Here is a 14364-nt window from a genome sequence, read left to right as displayed (position 1 = left end):
TGGAAGTGTCTTCTCTCCAGGTTCAAGTGAGGTTGTCTAGTCCTGTGCATGTCCCTCGAAGGGTTCCCTGAGATTTTCTAGTCTGGCACAGTGCCCACCACCTCCTCTAGAAAGTGGGTCCTCTAGGAACAACCCTGGATAACCCAAATTCCATCACTTCTGATGAATAACATGATCGTAGGTGCCCTCTTCGTATTACTTGTGTTTTAGAGTCACTAGTCCTCTTGGGCTGGAAGTATGTCTCTAGCATATTTTTTGTATTTCTATCACCTCTTGCATATGTTGGCAAATAAACTTGGTCGAGGTGAGACCACCTGTTTTTTGAAACTTCACATATATATCTTTTATGTCAGTTGAATAGAATATTGATTTTAATATATATATATATATATATATATATATATATATATATATACAAACAATGTAAACAAATATTTTAATACCTAGAAAGTAAAAGGCGTAAAAATAATAGGAAACATATTTACAATTCATTGAATTCTTAATATAAAATTAATATTTGTCATTTAAATAATAATAATAATAATAAATAGAAATTCAATTGAATAGAATATTGATTTAAAAAAATAAAAATAAATTATATATATATAGACACACCCACACACAATAATCAAATATTTTAATACCGAGAAAGTAAAAAGCATAAAAATAATAGGAAACATATTTACAATATTCATTGAGTTCTTAATATAGAATTAATATTTGTCATTTAAAAAATGATAATAATAATATATAGAAATTCAACATGGATCATAAATAAAATATTTTAATATATAACTCTGAGTAATATTGAAATTTATTTAGAAATATTAATAAAAAAACATAAATGAAATATGACAACGTCAAGAGATTAAAAAACATAAAGTCCTATGGTTTAAACATTTAAAATAGTTAACCTAATTTATATTTTGGTCATGTTTTGTGTTTACAACACCAATATAGATAGTTATAAAGCTTTTTCATATTTTTCATTGAAAAAAGTTTCTACCTCAAGAGATCTAATCTCACTTATCCATGATTAAGATGGATCTATACTAGTATTAAATAAAAGTAAACACTAAGAGGAATCAAATCTCTCAAGATGCAAAGATCTTTTTGAATGCAAAACTTGAGATAATGTTTGCACCTCTAAATATTTCATTCCTCTCATTGCTTAGTACATCCTTAGTTAAAATTAATGTATGTTGATTCTTAATAATATTATTTATCTACTGTTATAATTATTTGGGAATTGGGATTTCAAAATTTTAGTTTAATTATCAATAATTACTAGGTGGATCATAAATGTTTGACCTAGTTTAAAATATTTCTATTAATGTTCACAAATCAAAAGTTGAAATTTATAAACAAAGTAATTATGTCATTTCTATCTTTTTAGTTAAATTGATTAATTAAAAAAATTGTCATATAAACAAGTGTCATATGAAGCCAACTGTGATTTTTTGGACCTATCGTTTGATAAATAATAGTATTATAATAAAGCCTACTATAGATTAAGAATCTTCATAGTAAAATAGAATATATATAACTCATATACTAATTTTTTTATAATTAATTATTAATAATAAGAATTTAAAATAAATGTATAGTTTTTATTTTTTAATATTAATAATTTAAAATTTATTATAAAATAAATATTTTGGTGATTATGATAAATTAAAATTTAGTGTATATAATTAAACTAAATTATTTTATACAAACATTAAAATATTTTTTAATATTTTTTTTAATACACAAATTAACTCAACATCTTCTTTTCGTATTAGGAGTTTTCTTATATTAATTAATATTTTTTAAAATTATATTTATGGCTTAAAATAACGGTTCGGGGAAACTTGAGTATTGAGTTTGTGCTTGAGCCTTGAAGGATCCCCATATCCCTTCCAGTAGTTTATAAGAATTTTTAACTTAAAATATTCATAAAATTAAGTATAATATATATAAAATACTAATTTTCTAAATAATTATATACAAATAAATAAATGAATGAATAAATGAATGGATGGCATTTTATTATTATTATAAATTAATAATAATAGGCATATAAATAATAATATATTATAATGGTTAACAATGAAAAGATATTTTAAAATGACACTTTTCCTTTATCATAATTATTAATATTAAATTAAAATTTTTATTTTTTTTCAAATAGTTTTTTTTAATTGATATTAAAATTGTATTTTTTAATGTTAATATTATATTTAATATTAAATAAAGAATAGTTCGAAATAAATAAAGTTAACGTTAATATTTTGTTTTGTTTTATTTGTAATTAATAAATTTTTTGGTATTATATTTTATTTATAATAGAAATTTAATAACAATATCATATTAATTTAAAATCTATAATTTAAGATTATAAAGTATATATATATATATATATAAATTTATTTTTTAATTTGTGGATGTTTCTCAATAAATTGTGGAATGATAATTAAATGATTATAGTTATATTTTTTTTTTTTTTTTATTTTTATTTTTTTTTTTTTTATTTTTTTTTTTACCGTGTGGTTCACGGGGCACCGGAGGTGGGCCGCTACGTCCACGTAGAGAAGCACGGCCATCAGGCCTAACCCCGAGGGCGTCGAGGAGATTTGACCCCGTGACCTCCCAATTCGGGAGAGTACTATCAACGGGAACTCGACCATTTGAGCTATCCCTCGGGGCTTGATTATAGTTATATTATGATTCTACCATTTTTAGTTTATTTAAAAGTATTAATATATAAAAATATGAATTGGATATTTACACTATCAAAATTTTCTCTTTCAGACTTAACATAAAATTTTAATGACTAAGTTAAAAAATGAATGAATTATTATTTATTAGTATGTAACTTTTTCTTAGATGGGGTGTTTTCAAGGTAAAAGGGTAGCCACTAACCCTCCTGTCCCAGTGGCGGGGGACATGGCAGCATTCCCTGACAAGGGAATAAATGTTCATCAAACCATTACTACTTTTCATGAAGTGAATAGTATATCAGATCCATGATCCAAAGACTATGCATCATAGATTCCTTATGGAGAAGTTTCTTTGTCAGGATGATCTCATCTTTGTGTGGGAAATGAACAAAATTTGTTTGATTATGAATCTTTCCCATCTTCTAGTGCAATCTTGCCTACAGTCTAACACCAAACAATTCACCTTGTGGTAAATTATCCGATGTTCTTCTATGATCTCTCTCTGTGGGTGGCTTTGCATGACTTACCTTACTGAAGCCATATTAGGCCTTGTCACAAATTACATCCTCATTCATGGTAGCTATAATTTTAGTCACTTTATTGGGCACTCTTGGCACAATAGGAACACTTTCCCGCTACCCATTTGGTTGGAAAGTCAAGGCCTATTGTTTTTGTTTCTGAATTGACTTTTCTGCATGCATGTTGTAATGCTAAGTTGGGTGTAGGTGATAGCAACAAGTTCGACTCTGACTTACATGGAAATAGAACTTCTACAATATTCCCTGGTCTTACAAATTCAAGTTTGCGCAAAATTTGTCTCTTAATTTTCTTCTTTCTGTTTAGTAATGCAACCCATTGATTCTTAGATAGCTTGTTATTCATCGTTTTTCTCATTGGAATCTCTTCTCTCTTCAATTTATATTACCCTTTCCACCTTCGCAAATGTTCTAGCATTACCCTTTGCTCCATAATTCATAGGAACTTTCTTCTTGGTGCCAGTCTCCCTTATTGGCTCATCGTTTGTTTGCATCCATATATGTGTCCATTCTACTTCCTCGCAGTTGGTTGGTGGCTTTTCTTTTACCCCCCTTGTAACCTACCCAATCATCTTGCTTACATAACTCCCCTTCCTTTCATGTCTCTCTCCTTTGAATTCAACGCCCTCCTCTTTCCTTTCCTTCATGTCCTCTTCTGTTTTAGGGTTCAATTCAAAATTATGCCTTGTCAACGAGCACATGTCCACTGAGGGGCCACCTATTATGATTGATGGGCCTATGATGGACACACATATGCACATCATAGGATTAAGTAATATGTCAACTGGTTTAAGGACCTCACCTTGGGACCCATCGAGGAGGAACTTGCTCAACTGGAAAGGGAAGGGGCTTCACATTGGTAGAAGCTTTTAAACGTAGAAATTTTGGTGGATCTGGTGATTTGAGTGCCTAATGGTAGGAACACCCATGGAAGGTTTAATAAATCTATGCATACCATTTATTTGTGTTAGCATTTGAAGTTCCTACTAGGAAAAATATTGTTAGATCCCTTCGAGTATAGGGATGACATCCTACACTCCATGGAGCTTATCTACTGGCATCTTTGGGACATCGACTAGAATAGGAGGTGGATTGAACATCATCTTTACATTCCCCTAGTAGCCAACAACACCCCCAATAACACAGAAGAATCAATTGAGGTGGTTCTTACAAATTCTAATTCATATACCTGGTTTTCTATCCTCACGAACATTTAATTTTATTAGGCTATTCTATCGTTTGGCATTTCTAACCAATTTTTTAATACATATAATTTTTTCCCATTTTTGTAAGTATGATCACACTTGCCTCTCTATGGTATGCACTTTTTCCTATGGTCTAGACTTCCTAATTAAACTTTAACTTACCATTATTAGAATATCCATATAGACCTCAATTTAAATGAAAATACAATATTTATTTTCAAATATATTTATATATGTGTGTATTTTTCCATAGATATAAAGTAAGTTTTTTAATAAAATGTTTAATTAAAAATCTTTGAAAGAAAAGATCATTAATTCAAAAAATTATAAATAAAAATCCAATCATAAATATAGATGGATATAACTAGAAAAAAAATAGAATCTTAAATAATATTTATAATTTAAGTACTCATAAATTATAGTTTATCAAACCAAACCACACCAATGAGGCTCATCCGAATAAAACTTGACTTTGGAATCAACCAAAATATCAATTTGTAATAATATCTGGAAATCCACTTATCAGCGTTTAAGTATCATAATGCCATCCTATCATTTTTCCTTTTATTTGTGAAAAAGTACCATAATGCCATCTTATCATTTTTCCTTTTATGTGTGAAATATTACAACTTACTGAAGGTGTGTGCTTAGACGAGAGGCTATTTCGAAAATGTAAACGTGTTCTTACAACTTACAGAAGGTGTGTGGTTAGACGAGAGCTATTCCGAAAATGTAAACATGCTTTTTAAATTTTACAATAATATAAGGCAATATTTTGTGCAATTTTATAAATATTAAAGTTAGAATGAAAATTAAAATTAAGGAAACAATAAAATGAAGTGGAAATAAAAAATTATGTTAGATATTTGAATCTCAATTTCGATAAGATAGGTTAAATATTAGACTAACCTCCACGGACCAATGCTAAAGAGCATATATATAGAGGCCATACAAGCATGTCATATCTCAAGTTTATAATATTTTGTGTCCAAAGTGAATCACTAAACGATAACTATATGCATAATTGAAATTTAAGAAAGTCAAGTTAGTTTAAATTGTCATAACAAAATAGATAAGGAAAGGTAGAGAATTTATTTATTTTTCCATGTGACAAATAATAACCTCACAGTGTTAATCAATTGAGAAAAATAGATATATGATCACACCTTATAACCATCACAGGTTGGTGTGGACTGGGGATCAATTTTAGTAGCTGCAAACCTTTCTCTTACCCACAGATCCCACTCCAACTCCTCAATTTGTACTCCTGCATACAACGACAGACAAACAAGGAACAGGTTTTCCATTGCAGAGGAAAATTTATATTGCACTACAAAACGTTATAGAAAATAAATTGTAGTCTCACACATGAAAAAGAGAAGGAAATAAATCTATAATTAATATAATAGAAAAGTACATAAGGAATTGCGTACTCACTAAATGCTCCCCTAGACCAGAAGGATGTATATGGACACCTAGGGCCAAGTTAAATTAGGAAGTTTCTACAATTATTGACCCTTAGCCAACACACAACAAGATAGGTTGAGCTAATATCCATGGTAAGGACCACTTATAGAATTTTCACATCCATTCCTCCTAGGAAGAATTTAAGTTGTATTTTAGGTGACATGATGTATACACTCAAGGAATGATGGGTATATAATATTCTAGTTTTGTGGGAGAGATGGGCTACTAACTAGGCTCAATCAATGAGGAAAAGTGCTACATCCATGCCAATAACTAAAGGAGGTTGACATGTTGTTTCTCCCACTAACATAGTGTGGAAAATAGTGCTATAACACATTGATGTGTAGTTTCTATTCCATTATTATGATCTCCCCCATTCCACTTCTTTTCCCCTCCTCAAAAGCTTCCGAGTGCTCTTTCTTCTTGCAACTAATTGGTTACCCTTTCTTGTGGCATATGTTTTCCAAGTACGATTGTACACATTATTTTCGATTATATTTTTCTTCATTCATAAACAAAACTTTATCCCACATAAGACTATTTTAACACCCCAAATACTTGAGGAGTTGATGATTATTAGGAGAGATACCTTGCATAATGAACATCTTTCTAAACTTCTTCATGTACTCTTGTACACTTTACCCCTACCTCTACCTAAAGTAGTACCACTAGATCCATTGGTCCTCGACATACAGAATAGGATAGAATTTGGTGTGAATGAGGCTTTTGATGTTCTCCCATATAGGTACTATGAATCGCCCTCTAGCTTAAGACTTTCTATGTGGATTTCCCACTAGGATAAATCATGGAATAATTTTGTCTTAAAACATGTGATGAATGTTGAAGTAAAATTATAATTACTACAACCAATCACTTAATTTTATTGTATTTACATCACCTTGGTATGCCTTATGTCTACTTTTGATTCCATCATGGACAGAGATTATGAAATGTTAGCGACACCGAAACTATGTTTCTCCTTCTCAACCACTTTCTATGAATCCTTTGATGGGACTTCGCGGTCACTCAACTTCCCATCCACTCTAATCTCTGAGTTAGAGTTTTAACATGCCTCAAAAATTCTTATCATCGACCTTATATTGTGATAAAAAAAATTTATGTGTATATAGATAAATAAAATTTTGATTACAGGAAGTATTTGTTATTTGTGGTCTTTCATAACTTTTCTCTTGTTTCATAGAATTTATACACTAAATATATAACAAAAAAATATTCTAATAAACATTTTCTAACGCCTCTTCCTGATGCTGCCAAATTTCTATTTATTTAGGTTAAATATTTTCATATATTCATGTGTATAAGTTCCGCTACAAAAGTGAAAGTTGTGAAAGAATATAAATTACAACGAAATGCACATATAAACATTTAATTTATGTATATATATAAGAAAAAGGAAGTTGGCATAATATAAGGTTAATCATAAGAAATTTTGGTGTATATTATATATAGTATTAAAGCGGTAGGTTGCAACACAATGACATATAATCCCAACCATAGCTAAAATCAAATATAGAGACTGTTTCTTACATGATGAGGAACAAAGAATTTTTTTTATGTTAAACAACAAAGGCATAGATAAGTAAAAGAGTTATGTACTATGATTAATTGATGTAATTTTATTATGTGAATTAAGTTTGTAAAAATACTAGTTGATTGTGGTTGAAATACATTTATCTATAGGAATATGTATGTTGGGTGCCTAGGAGTGCAAACAACTTTATGAAATTGAGTATTAATATGTGATAACTAATGAACTCTATTCCATGATTGTTTGAATATGAAGATGAAGAAAATCAAAATTTATGAAATAGATAGAGCACTTACATAACAAAGCCAAGAAATGCACATATCAGCATTTAATTTATGTATATACAATGAAAAAATTGCTTCAATCATAATATAAGGTTAATGATAAGAAATTTTGAGATATGTTAAAAGAGCCTCCATCTTATCTAAATGGTTCAATGTTTATTTCTAGAGATGACATGAGGAGGTTCATATTGTAATTGATGTTGGGGACTTATGCTTTCAGCATAACAAATCCCTTTTCCATAAAATCATCGGGGTTATTATAAGAACATCAATTAGCCCTTGAAACAATGATGTGAATTTCTTCTTAATCTGATTCCTCGACCCTACAACTGCCCACAAAACACCTTAAATAAATTTTCTCTAATACCAATATTGATTATAAATTACCATGGATATTACACTAGAATAATTCATCACAACATATATGATAAAATAACTGAAATCTATACTATGCAAGTCAATCTTCCTTTAGATCTTAGATTATGTAATAGTTTATTATCTTCTTGATTCAATGAAATATTTGAAATGTGGTAAATGGAGAACATCAATAAATAAACACACAATTCTTACCTTGGGAATCCCTTATGGGATAAAACTGATTTAGAAGGTGAAATTTCTTTAGTCTTTCTTTCTTTTATAGAAATATACATGTACAAATGAAGAGGTACTCTCTATGTAGTTACCCAAGACTTGCGGCATGCAAGATTGCTACAAAACCTTAACCCCCTCCGCTCCTCTCTCTAACTACTCACACCTATTTACTCTAATCAACTCGAAAATAAAATAAAATAACATAAAATCGAATCCTTACTCCTCCTAGTGGCCCCATATTTAACATTTCTCAATATCCAACTAGGGGTATATTTTCACTCCCTCAAACCTCAACTAAAGTTATTTTTTTGTATATTCTAAGGTATTCTTGAAAATACACACTTGGCTAGCCACATTTTCATGAGTAATATGGGTTGATGTGACATCCGCTCCTACCATGGTGATCAAGACAATATACAAATTTGTGGGAGACATAAATATTGCATATGAATTCTGATTGACATGATTCTTACACTATTGGAAATGTCTTTGAGTATAGATTAATGTCCTAGGTTTGTATGCTAAACAAAAAATTCCACCATTAAAAAACAATATGGTGCCTCAAAATGATTATGGAAGGTTTTAGACCCAATTTCTTTAAATTGGGACACCATTTCTTCAAATTGGGACCCCATTAATATCACAGTGCAAGTTCGATTATCTGATTTTTTTTTCTAAAAATATATGACAGATAATATAATCATCCAATCTAAATTTTGTAATCCTAAACTTTACATCTATATGAGATCATAAGACTAGAAAAGATCCTTCTCTTTTTTTAATGCTAAAATGAGCTTTATTTTTTTAACATTATAGCTTCAATTTAACTTGTCATAAAAATAAATTCGAAATTACTATAAAATATAAAATTCTTATAAATTATGAGTATTATTTTCATTTCAAAATACTTATCTTTATTTTATCTTCTTTATTTTATATTTGTTACTCTTTTATTTTTGTTTATAACACCTTTTAAATTCCTTTAATTAAATAATTTAGTTTTTCATAAATAAAAGAATTTTTATTTCTTACTCACATAATAACTAGCCCAATTATATAAATGAAATGGCTAGTTGTGTCAAGCATCCTAATATGGAAGAGATGTTGTGCCTTGTCCTATTATGATATGCAAACATTTTTACTTGGTCAAATTACATAAAAATGAAAATCAAATCAAATTAAAAAGATAAAATAAAATACAAAAATAAATAACCAAAATAAAATTAAGGTGAAAGAGTGACGTTTAACTATAAAACCTACCTATGTCCATCTCAACTCCAATCTACAAAGCACCTAAAGGGATCAAATCTCTTCAGGTGAAAACCCTTTTAAGAGTAAAAATAGTTTAGATCTCTATCTATGATAAATGTTGAGAGGCATCAATCTAGGATAAACATCAAAACAAACACTTATGATACACCTCACATTAATAAAATTAAAAAGAAAATCATAAAAAATGACTATGTTCTAAATTTATCATTATTAATATTATTTTATTATTATTAATTATAAAAAGAATTATTATATAATCTAAACATGTATACATTTAAAAAAACGTTTAATAAAATTCATAACCATAGAGATTCACCTCCACTTTACTACATTTATAAATAGGCTGTGTGACAATACTATGGACCAATATTGTGTCTTATAAATACCACATGTCCAAAAGAGGCAATACCTCATTTCATAAGACACTTGTTTATATGTCAATTTCTCTAATTAGTTAATTAATTAAAAAACTAAAAATGGCATAACTACCGTGGAGATAAATATAAATATTTGATTTGTGCACACTACTAAGAATATTCTCAAATATTTTATGGAGGTTAAATTCATACGATGCATCTAATAATAATTGATAATTAAATTAAAATTCTAAAATCTATTTTCCAAAACAAAAACATTTATAAACATAATTAATTTATTACACATAAGCACACATACACAATAAAATATCATTGGGTAGGATATAATATATATAATTATATTAAAATATCATTACCACATGCCCAAGAAAAGCAGTAACTCATTTAAAATTAAACTTATTTATATCACATTTTCCTAAATTAATCAATTTAATTAAAATGATAAAACTGACATAAGTATTTTGTAGATAAATATCAAGCTTTAATTTGTCAATACTATTAAGATTATTCTAAAATATAATGTGGAAGTTAAATATCCACCATTTATCTAATAATTATTGATAATTAAATTAAAATTATAAAAATGCTATTCTGAAATAAGAGTTGCATGCAACAAATGTCCCTCGGATTTACATCATAAATATATATAAAAAAGAAATAAGTTTTCATTTTGTATGATGATTTGGACAGTGCTATGAGTATTCATTTTTCTAGAAAAACCCACATTAATATAGCTCAAATATTAGTGAATCTAGTAGTGAGTTTTTACACAGATTGTTTGGGAAGAAATTTAATTTCTAAAACTTGGCAAGTTCACAACGTTTGCACAAAGTTGGTTTGATCTATCATCTGTCTGTATCATTGTTTTGGCCTATAGGTAGTGTCTAGCTTCTAGTATCAATTTTGTTGTATATAGCTTGCTGTACATTTAGTTTGTGCTATAATTGGAAAAATCCTTCCAATCTAGTCTCACCAAACATGTAATGTTGTATGTAACAATTTGCATGTTGATATCTAGTTGTTAAGAATAATTTGAATTAAAGGGACATGTAATTCCATCCATGCGAGGGCATTCCAACGACTGGGTTGAATTCTTATCCCGAGAATTTTTCAACATGGTTTCAAAACTAAATGTTCAGGTTGATTTGTAGTGGTTAATTATAGTGGCTGGGAAACCTGAGTGAAAATGTAGTTTGACAATGGGTGTTTGAAGTAGTAATCAAGTGGATAATTGCAATGGCTAGGAAGCTTGAGTCAAAGTGTAGATTGAGAATGGGTTTTTGAAATATTTATCAAGATATCAATATCAAACAAGTAAGATCCCCTATATTGAAAAATGTAAAACCTGTCTCAAAGATGTCGAGACAACATTTTTTGAAATAAAATTATATCAATCAACCATACATTTAGGATAGAATCCAAGCCTCTCTTTAACTATTTCCATACTAAGAAATAACATAAACAATTAATATACAATAAATTCTTTGTCCACACAAGATAAAAATAATGAGAAAAACCATAGATTGTACAACAAAAAAATATTATATTGAAAACCACAAAGAATTGAATTAAAAACCAAGTTTTGTACATCATTCAAGAATTTTTTACTAAGCTATCTCTATTAAAAACAAGTGGATATATTCAAACCTATGATGTCGTACCCATGATATGTAATAGGTATTTTTATTAATATATTTCCCTTCTTCTTCATAGAGTTGAAAGTAGTGTAGTCTATTATGACTGACACATGTTAATTGCTTCATTCAAACCTAACAAGACATATGTCATTTTAAACTTCCCAACATACAATAAATTACATTTGGAAAGCCAAAGTTCATAGACACTCTAAAATTTTCATTTCAATAGGTTGCAAGAAAATTTAATATAAGAATTGAATTCTTGTTTGATTATAGTGGAAATATGCAAATCTGCAACTCAGTTGATGATTCAAGTCAAGCTCATTTCAGTAGCTAGTCATATTGTTGTGGCTCGGGATTGATTGTAGTTCTGGAGCACAGTAGTGAGAGCAATGAAAAGAAAGTTGATACAAATATGGATAAAGAATGGAAGTCAAAGTAACATAGACAAGATGGGGAAGACATGCCTGGAGAGAATTGTTTCATTTTCAGTGATGAAGAAGAACTAGTAATAGGGAAGAAATATGCATCCTTGGTCTATCTATATCTTTTTTCATGATGATGAATCACATACCACATTCAAGCATTTTTGTTTTTAAATAGTGAATCCTGAACAACAAACAACTCTATAATTAACTGACATGGAAACCTCAAATCCATTTAAATACTCTTAAAAATATTCAAGAGAATATAATAAAATAAGAAAATAAATTTTGAATTGTTAAAATGTTGTGTGCACATTAAAAAATTGCTAATAATATAACATGTGAACGGAAATGAAGTACATCATAGTACTTTGTAGAGACTATACCCTGGAGATTAATGCTTATGTTGTGGGTTAACTCGAGATTCACCAGCATCAACTTGGCATTGTATTCAAAGTATAATGTACATCAAGGTAAAAGGACATTTGAATTGTGCTTAAAGTTCTAAACAAGTGTGTTGATACAACTAGCATAGTGGGCTTTACTCTCTTTAAACAAAATCTCTAACAAGTGAAATCCTACCCATTTCCTTTAGTGAGGCTCTTGTACTCAAAAGATGTCACATCACTAGGTCATATCCATTTTTTTTTTACCTTCTATTATTTTTCCATCTTCGTAACATCTGCATACATGGATTATAATCCTATTCTGCATGACCCAGACCAGGTGACTAGATATCGTAGTAAAAGGCATGATATTATGAAGAGAAACCATTATTCACTGAAGAATGGAGAAACAAAGCACAAGCGAAAAACAAAAGATACAAATGGTTTAAATAACAAAGAAGTTAGTTCTTCTCTCAACTACATTTTTAAAAGGTTTATAGACATTAGAAATGCTTATGTACATGGAGAAAATAAAAATATGAGTTAAAGAGATAACTTGAAGCTCGGTCGACCGTCTAGTTTTTTAATGTTCAAATAACATACTACAAGAATCAATATTTAAATACACCTATGAAAAAGTGGCAACCCCGCAAAGAAGGAAAACTGAAGCTGCAAAATTATGGCATATACTACTTGACAAAACTTTCCAACCAAAAAAGGCTTCCAGACGGGAAACTTCCCGATAATAATTTCCTATGAAAGAAAACAATATTTCTAAGAGTTTGAACACATTATGTATTTGAATCTTGGACAAGCTAGTGGGATAACACATCTTTAATGTACTAGTCGAGACAGAGCAACAACAATTTCTAAGACCAAGACTTCCAAAGATCTTAATAGGTTGTATATAAAACTCACTTGTCCATGAAATGAAATAACATATTCAAGAATTACATGCTACATTACTCCTTAGCCACAATGAAAAAGAACATATAACCTAAAGTAATAAAAAGTTTGTGCTACTATTTTTCGAATGATTTAAATCTATAGCAGAGATGATACTATTCTTTTTTTCTTAAAAAGGAATTGTTCACAAGAAATTATTTTATAAGATACCATCTGGGTCCAACAAAAGCAAGTTAAATGCATGATTAGAAAACTAATTATTTAATCCCACTAAGGCTCCCAAATCTAATACTTATATGATATTCAAAGCTAGTTTCTCAATACTCTAACCTTTTTGTCTAACGTAAAATACCGAGAAAGATTAAGTGGAGAGTTCACCCTTGTAACACCATCAACAACAGACAATTCCTCATTATCACTAGTGGAAATATACTCAATAATTTTTCACTGGGATGTCATTCTCTCTGGGCACTCTGGTTCGTTGGAGCTCTTGCCTCTATTTAATGGTTTGATATGGAGAGAAACAAATAATATTAATAGTTTTATTGGGATTAATGTGTGTAATTTAGCTTTGGAAATCATGTCATATAGATAGAAGAAAGGAGTGTCGATAACTTCATTGAGTTTGATGTGTGTGATTTGAGTTGTCTCAGCTACAAATGTAACTCCATGATTATTGGGCATTTGTGTTCTCACTGTGATCCTGCATATCAAATTTGATATGCATTGTTGCAAACTATTCTTTTAGACATTGTACATGTGTTGGCAACTTATTAAGCAAAAGTCACCGCATAGTGTTAATAAATAAATTGAGTATTTGATAGTTTGTGTTTTAGATTCTACTATGGTTGGTCATCATGCAATTTAGAATGTGCATTTCACATCATATTTATATCTATAACAAGGGAAGCTGCGAGGCAGCGAGTCCCTGCATGAAGTTAATATTTAAGGTCTAAGCCAGTTCGTGCTTGTTTGTACTCTGAAGGATTCTAGTTAGCATTCAAGCAAGGAGCACTAGGAACATAGG

The sequence above is a fragment of the Pinus tabuliformis genome, chromosome 4_1 (assembly GCF_031772625.1).
Source record: "Pinus tabuliformis cultivar Carrire ecotype Pingquan chromosome 4_1, CPIR1, whole genome shotgun sequence".
Lineage (NCBI taxonomy): Eukaryota > Viridiplantae > Streptophyta > Pinopsida > Pinales > Pinaceae > Pinus > Pinus tabuliformis.
Note: the sequence above shows the minus strand (reverse complement) of the source record.